The sequence below is a fragment of the Sinocyclocheilus anshuiensis genome, unplaced genomic scaffold (assembly GCF_001515605.1).
Source record: "Sinocyclocheilus anshuiensis isolate Anshui unplaced genomic scaffold, SAMN03320099.WGS_v1.1 scaffold1452, whole genome shotgun sequence".
Lineage (NCBI taxonomy): Eukaryota > Metazoa > Chordata > Actinopteri > Cypriniformes > Cyprinidae > Sinocyclocheilus > Sinocyclocheilus anshuiensis.
This window is the reverse complement of record NW_015544231.1, coordinates 284798-291177: the sequence shown is the minus strand read 5'-3', so window position 1 is coordinate 291177 and position 6380 is coordinate 284798. Positions and strand designations below refer to the sequence as shown.

Sequence of the window (6380 nt, the reverse complement as noted above, 5' to 3'; positions counted from 1 at the left end):
AGAGCTATTTCAGGACACTCGATTTCTTCCAGGTCATCAGAGTCATCTCAGCTGGACTGACTGCAGGAGATCTCCGGCACACAGGTACACAGGCTCTGCTCATGTGCTTCTGCTGCTGCTCTCGCTCTCTGCAAGGCTGTAAATGTGCACAAAATATGAGTACGCCTGCACTAAAACTCTCTTTTCTCTGTCTTTCCATAAACCACGCTAAATGCGGATGGATCATGACCGTATTCTCTTCTGGACATCTGTTCATCCTCCGGTGAGTGGCAAGTTTTGTTCTGACACACACTAGCAGTCTAGAGTTCAGACACACTGAGTTTATGTTTCTCATTGTCGTAAAACCTTCTGATCTGTGGGCTTCTTCCTAAATGCTTGAAATTAATTCTGTAGACAAATGCAATTGCGATTTTCTTTACAAAACTAACATTTCAGTGGTGAAGGAGAAGCATCATGAAGCGCTCATGAAGCTGGTAGATGCACAAAGTTTTCATTTGAGTCATTGTTCCCAGACGTCCATCTGTGAGTCCAAGCTCTGGACTGCTGCTGTATGCAGTCACTGAGATGTACGCCAAGTGCTGATGTTATTGCTGTAAATATCAGAATGTAAAGTTGCATTGGTTTTCTTCTTGTGCAATATAAAATGTGTGTTTGAACAGGTTAAAGTCCGTAAGAACTGGAAGTTGCAGTTGCCTTTCCATATGAAATGTAATATTGAATAGAGGGCAGAGCTTGATGTTTTTATTAACTTGCATGGATGAATTGTTCACCACAAGACTAGTGATGTGCACTAACAGAGTAAATCTGGTTAATTTAGATTTTATGCTGACTTTCAATAAGATTCAGCACACAGCGATGTTAGATAACCTTTTTTTTTTTCATTAGTTGTTTTGGTTTGTGTAGTTTTGGAGGTTAACACACAGCACTGGTGCATTATGGGGTCTGTTTGTGGTCAGTGGTCATGTTCAGGTAATGTTTCTCATCTTTAACTCCTGGCATGATAGTCTTACAGATCCTGACCTTGACCTTCACTTCACTAAAGACTACAGCAAAGCGCTTTAGCTAAGAAAATCCTCAGTTTATAAAATATGATGGTTAATTTGAAGATGCTTTCAGCTGTCGGTACACAGATTTCTTCAAATCTTTCACCAAAACCACTGCAGAAATGGCAAAAATAGCCTGCGGATTCCAAAAGGACATACTAACGGCCTTACGAAAATGCCAAAATGCCATAGTTATTAGCAGATGCCAAAACACACAGGGCCAGGAAGGAGACTTTTATGAGTGAGCCCCGTTTGCCAGGACCTCGAGAGTAAGTTGGACTAAAGAGAAGCCTAATGAAAGTTCTCCTAATGATAACCCCGATCAGTACAGTCAGGGTTATGGACCTGGGATTCTCAGAAGTGGATGTCGTCATAGTTGGTAAACTACTGTAGTGATGAATGCAAACTACAACGATATAACACATACATTTGTTTGCGTTCTCATTTGCACCAATAGCAAAAGAAAAATCCATGATAGCATTTCAATGACTTTCCAAAAGAGGAAAATTACTATAGAAAGACTGATTACGTTAGTCAGAAGAGAGACAGATGTCAAATTTACTGTCACTTCCTCAGCCGTTGTTTCACTCATACAGCAGTGTTAACTAGTTTTCTGTAATTTAATGCCAAGGTAAGAAAACACAAAGTATAGGGTTATGAATGGACATTCATTTTTTTAATGAAAATCTAAAAAAACTTAAATTTACATTGTTAATAACTGTAGAAACGCATCCTCACAGTCTGTGAAAATCCCCATTACTAGAAATATGCATGCTATTTAACATGGTATTTACACCATCGGCATTAAAGGAATTAAACAGAATGACAGAATGGTTTTTACTCAGTTTGGACGAGATCCCATGTCAAGTCAAGTCAAGTCAAGTTTATTTTGTAAAGCACTGCAGTTTATCTTTTGGTGCGATGAATGAAGCTGAAGTATTATACGCTGTAGAATCTACATTTGCTATTGTATTTCTGATCGTATCTATTTTATCAGTGAAGAAATTCATAAAGTCATTACTATTAAATACTATTAAATGTTTAATCTATGTTTATTTTACAGTTACAATAACTGCATGGTAAATTCAAAACTTTGTAACAACTGTACAAATACAAAAAAAAAAAAAAGTAACTTCAGTGCTCAAGTGAATAACTTGAAATTTGTTAGGCTGTTTTCTTTTTACCTAGCTGTCTTCTCGTGTGGCTTTGAACATATCCACTAGTGCGCGCTGTTTCTCTTAAAGTCACCAGTCTTCGCCGTGGTTCCTTTTGTCCGCAGTTCTGTAGTCAACATCCTTATTATAAAGTACTCTCAGAGCCCTCCAATAGAAGACGAGAATTTCGGACAGACAGCGAGTCCCACCAATGACATCCCGAGTTCGATTTCCGCCAGCCAATCACTGACGCGGAGGCGGGCTCCGGCGCGCGTGTAGAGGGGAGGGCTCGCATGTTTCACTACGTTGGCTCTTCTCCCAGAAAGGTTTCGGTGTGGGAATTTAAATTTTACATTTCTGAGGCTGTCGGAGGCTCTTTAACCGGAGACCACATCCTCAAAGTTTCGCCGAGCGCGTCTAGACTGGAAAAGGTACGGCGATTTTGGCTGTTTTTAATCCTATCAGCAGTGTTTGTGTGTATATTTCCTGTAGGTGACTCCGCAGGGAGCTGACTGAGGAGAACTTTATCATGAGCCGTTAGTCTGATGTCACGTCTTTCAAAAGATAACGCCGATAGGTGCGATATTAATACTGGATTATGCTTCTTTCTGGCGGGCAATGTTTGGGATGGTCACTCTGTGCAGCTGTGTCTCGAATGAATCGTGTAACGATGATTTACAGCCTGTCGTGGGTTGTTCGCATCGCTGTGGTGTTTGGAAATGTCGTTGACCCACCGAACCCGATGTGTGTAACGTTACAGTCCTCTGGCGCTGTGTGATGTAAATGTGTGACATATGGACAGTTCTCTGTATCCCATACGGCGTCTTTACGTAACGATATAATCTCCAGCCGTGATGTTTACACCGATCAGTGCTGTCTGTCTGCTTTAACAGCACTTTACCCGCCTGAACTCTTCACTGATTCTCTCATCTGGATGTGACGCTGCGTAACATCAGCGCATTTTCAAGCGACTGGAGACCGTTAAAATCATCTTAACGTGTTTTTGTTTGCCGTTAAAATTCAGTGGCACGTGGCTGGCGTGAGCTCACAGCCCTGTGTGTGTGTGTGGTCAGCTTTACACGCCCCAGAACATCGCTGCGTGCCGTCCTTTGACGGGGTTTGGTCTGCTGTCGTGTTTAACGCATAGAGGAAAACGCAATAATGGCGCTGCGACCGTTTCTCTGACGCCAGAGCTTCAGTCCAGATGTGCCCGTTTTACATCACACACTGCGAGCGACGCGACGAAAACGTCGCTTTATTCGCGTCGCACGCACGCTTCACCGAAAAAAAAAAAAAAAACACGCCTCAAAGCCTATTGTTGTTTTTTTTTCCTGTTACTCTAAAAATGTAGTTGCTGCAAGCTTGTTAGTAATAATTTTGTCATCATAGTATTGGAGATATTTTAAAATTCGCAAAAATGCTGGAACGTGCCAAAAATGTCTGAATTGCGTTTCCGGTTATTTTATTCTGATGGCTTCATACTCTGTTTAAAGCTATAGTAGTTAAAAACAATAAGGATAGTAACTGTAGAATTTTGGCAGACACTATGGACAACTTGGCTTTTTTTATTTTTATTTTTTTATTTTTTTGAAGGCCAGTCATAATTTCTTAGTTAGTTGACACTTTACCAAAGTGCTTGAACGGATAGTTCACCCAGAATTGAAAATTCTGTCATATTTCCTCACCCTCATGTTGTTTCAAACCTATGCATTTATTTCTGCTGAACACACAAGAAGACATTTTGATGAATGTTAGGAACCAAACAACAACTTGTCCACACTGACTTCTAAAACATATTTTTTCCCCATATTTTGGAAGTCAATGGCTACCGTCAACTGTTTGGTTACTCAGATTCTTCAAAATATCTTTTTATGTTTAACAGAAGAAAGAAACAACATGAGGGTGTCAATGTATTTTTGGGTGAGCTATCCCTTTTAAGGCCAGTGATTTTGTCAGCCGAACCCTTTTGATCTAAAATATTTCCTTAAAGTCCCACTGAGATCTTAAGTTCTCTGTTGTTGATTATCGGTAAAATGACATGCAGGTAAACAAGTAAAATATTTTTCAGTACGTGTTTATTTTTTATTTTATTATTAAAATTAATGTTAATACATTAAATTATTTTAATATAACATTTTTGTGACCGATCTAGCTTGATTTTGTGCACCAAATCATAATGCAGTGCAAGTTTGTGTTTCTGGATGCAGCACGGGATTTTAAGGGAGAATCCAGTGCAATGTCAAACAGAAACTGCATAGCACACAAAGTGATACAACAGATACTCTTATCATACCGTACACACAGTACTATATGAAACACAGTGCTGTCTTCTCAAAGTACATTTGATGGTGTGATGCAGAGTGAGCACAGACTGTTTTTTCCTGTGTGAACCACACTGTTGTTGTAATGCTTCTTTCTAGTACTGTCTAATGCATGTGCGGCTCTGTATCGTGTTGTGAAGTAGGTTTATCAACATGCGTGTGATGAAGTAGCAAATATTTGCATTTGTAAGTGTCAGTGTGGATCATGTGATGTGTGTACGTGCTAATATTTGACAAGAGTCAGCCACTAAAAGAGTCAGTGCAGTGGTAGGACTTCAGGGCTTGTTTTGACAATGTGAAACAATACGTCATGTGAAACGTGGCGCCCCTCCCTGCTGCGGCCGCTTAATGCCGTCGCCAGAGCTGCAGGGATTAGCGTGTGCTCGAGTGTCAGGTTTTTGGTGGAGTATGGATCTCTATTGGGTGAGCTGTGAAGGTCTCTGAGTCCACCGGTGTAGCTTTATCCCCAGACCATCTGTCAGATCCGTGCAGCGTCCCGATCAGTGCACAACACAAACAGACATCTTGTTTGCTGATCGTCTTTACTTGTGTGTCACAAGTGCAGCATGTGCCATGATTTAAAGGGGTCATATGATGCTTTTTTTAAAGATCATTACAGGGATCTTATCTATTCACAATCAGCTTGTAACACTCCAAAGAGAAAGGAAAACTTGAAATCGCATCATATGACCCCTTTAAGTGTGAAAATCATTGCCACTGTTTTTGTTTGTTAGCTTGTGTTTTGTAAGGGTCTTGTTTGACCCTTGTGTGGTAGTTCACTGCATTGGGAAGTTGCTGCATGCTAGTAAATTTTGCTTTTGGTTTAATAGCAATCACAACCACAGTGCTAGGCTATATAATTGAAGTTAATTTAATTTGATCTGCTTCAGGTTGTTGTTACCATTGCTTTGTGTTTTATACATTTTCTTTTGCTCGATAACCATCTGTGACAGATATGCTGCTTTGTTTGGGTCTCCCACATGTCACCCTGCAACACAAACCTATAGTTTCATCAGCGCATCACTAAAGCTGTTTTCATCCAAGCTGCAAATTTATGTAAAACATTTAGCATTTCTGTCCCATGAGTTTATTTCTTGATGGGAACAGATTTGGAGAAATGTATCATTCCATCACTTGCTCACCAGAGGAATGGGAGCTGTCAGAAATGGTGAAATGCTGTTGAAGTGACTGTTTTAAACTTGCTATTGACTCCATAATCCATAATAACGCTTCCTCCAGTGAAAAAGTGCATCTCCTGTTGTCTCTCACATCAAAATCCAGCCACATACTTGTTTGCTTGATCTGTGCAGATTTCTCTCCTGATTCAGACCAGAGCACTTTTTCACCGGAGGAAGAGTTATTATGGATTATGGAGTCAATAGCAAGTTTAAAACAGTCACTTCAACAGCATTTCACCATTTCTGACAGCTCCCATTCCTCTGGTAAGCACATCTTAATGCTGGATTTGTTTCAGCTTTTGTCTTCTCCAGGTGTTAACTGATGGACTGGAGTGCTGTGGATTACTTGTGGATTATTGTGATGTTTTTATCAGCTGTTTGGACTCTCATTCTGACGGCACCCATTCACTGCAGAGCATCCATTGCTGAGACACTGATGCACTGCTACATTTCTCCAAACCTGATGAAGAAACAAGCTCATCTACATCTGGGATGAACTGAGAGTGTGGACATTTTCAGCAGATTTAAATTTTTGTGTAAACTATTCCTTTAAGATACAGATGTTTTCGGGAGTTGGCTTGAAATGGTCAGGTGACCGCAGCGAGGCATGGTTAGCAGTCAGTAGTTGGAGTTGTGGGTGTTTGTTGGCCGTGTGCTCTGGGTCTCTGGGGTGAGCTTCAGCAG

The 6380-nt window shown here is 40.6% G+C and overlaps 1 protein-coding gene across 3 annotated transcripts in view; it reads left to right on the top strand.

The window, feature by feature from the left end:
* The first annotated feature begins 2487 nt into the window (after positions 1 to 2487).
* The window catches only part of LOC107697498 (protein 4.1-like), a 90386-nt gene continuing 86493 nt past the window's right edge, over positions 2488 to 6380 (top strand). Inside the window, exon 1 of one of the 3 annotated variants that reach the window (XM_016498304.1) lies at positions 2488 to 2628. The gene's annotated coding sequence lies outside the window, so the exon portion shown is untranslated. The remainder of the gene's footprint in view (positions 2629 to 6380) is intronic. The other 2 variants (XM_016498305.1, XM_016498303.1) reach the window with 2 other exon arrangements.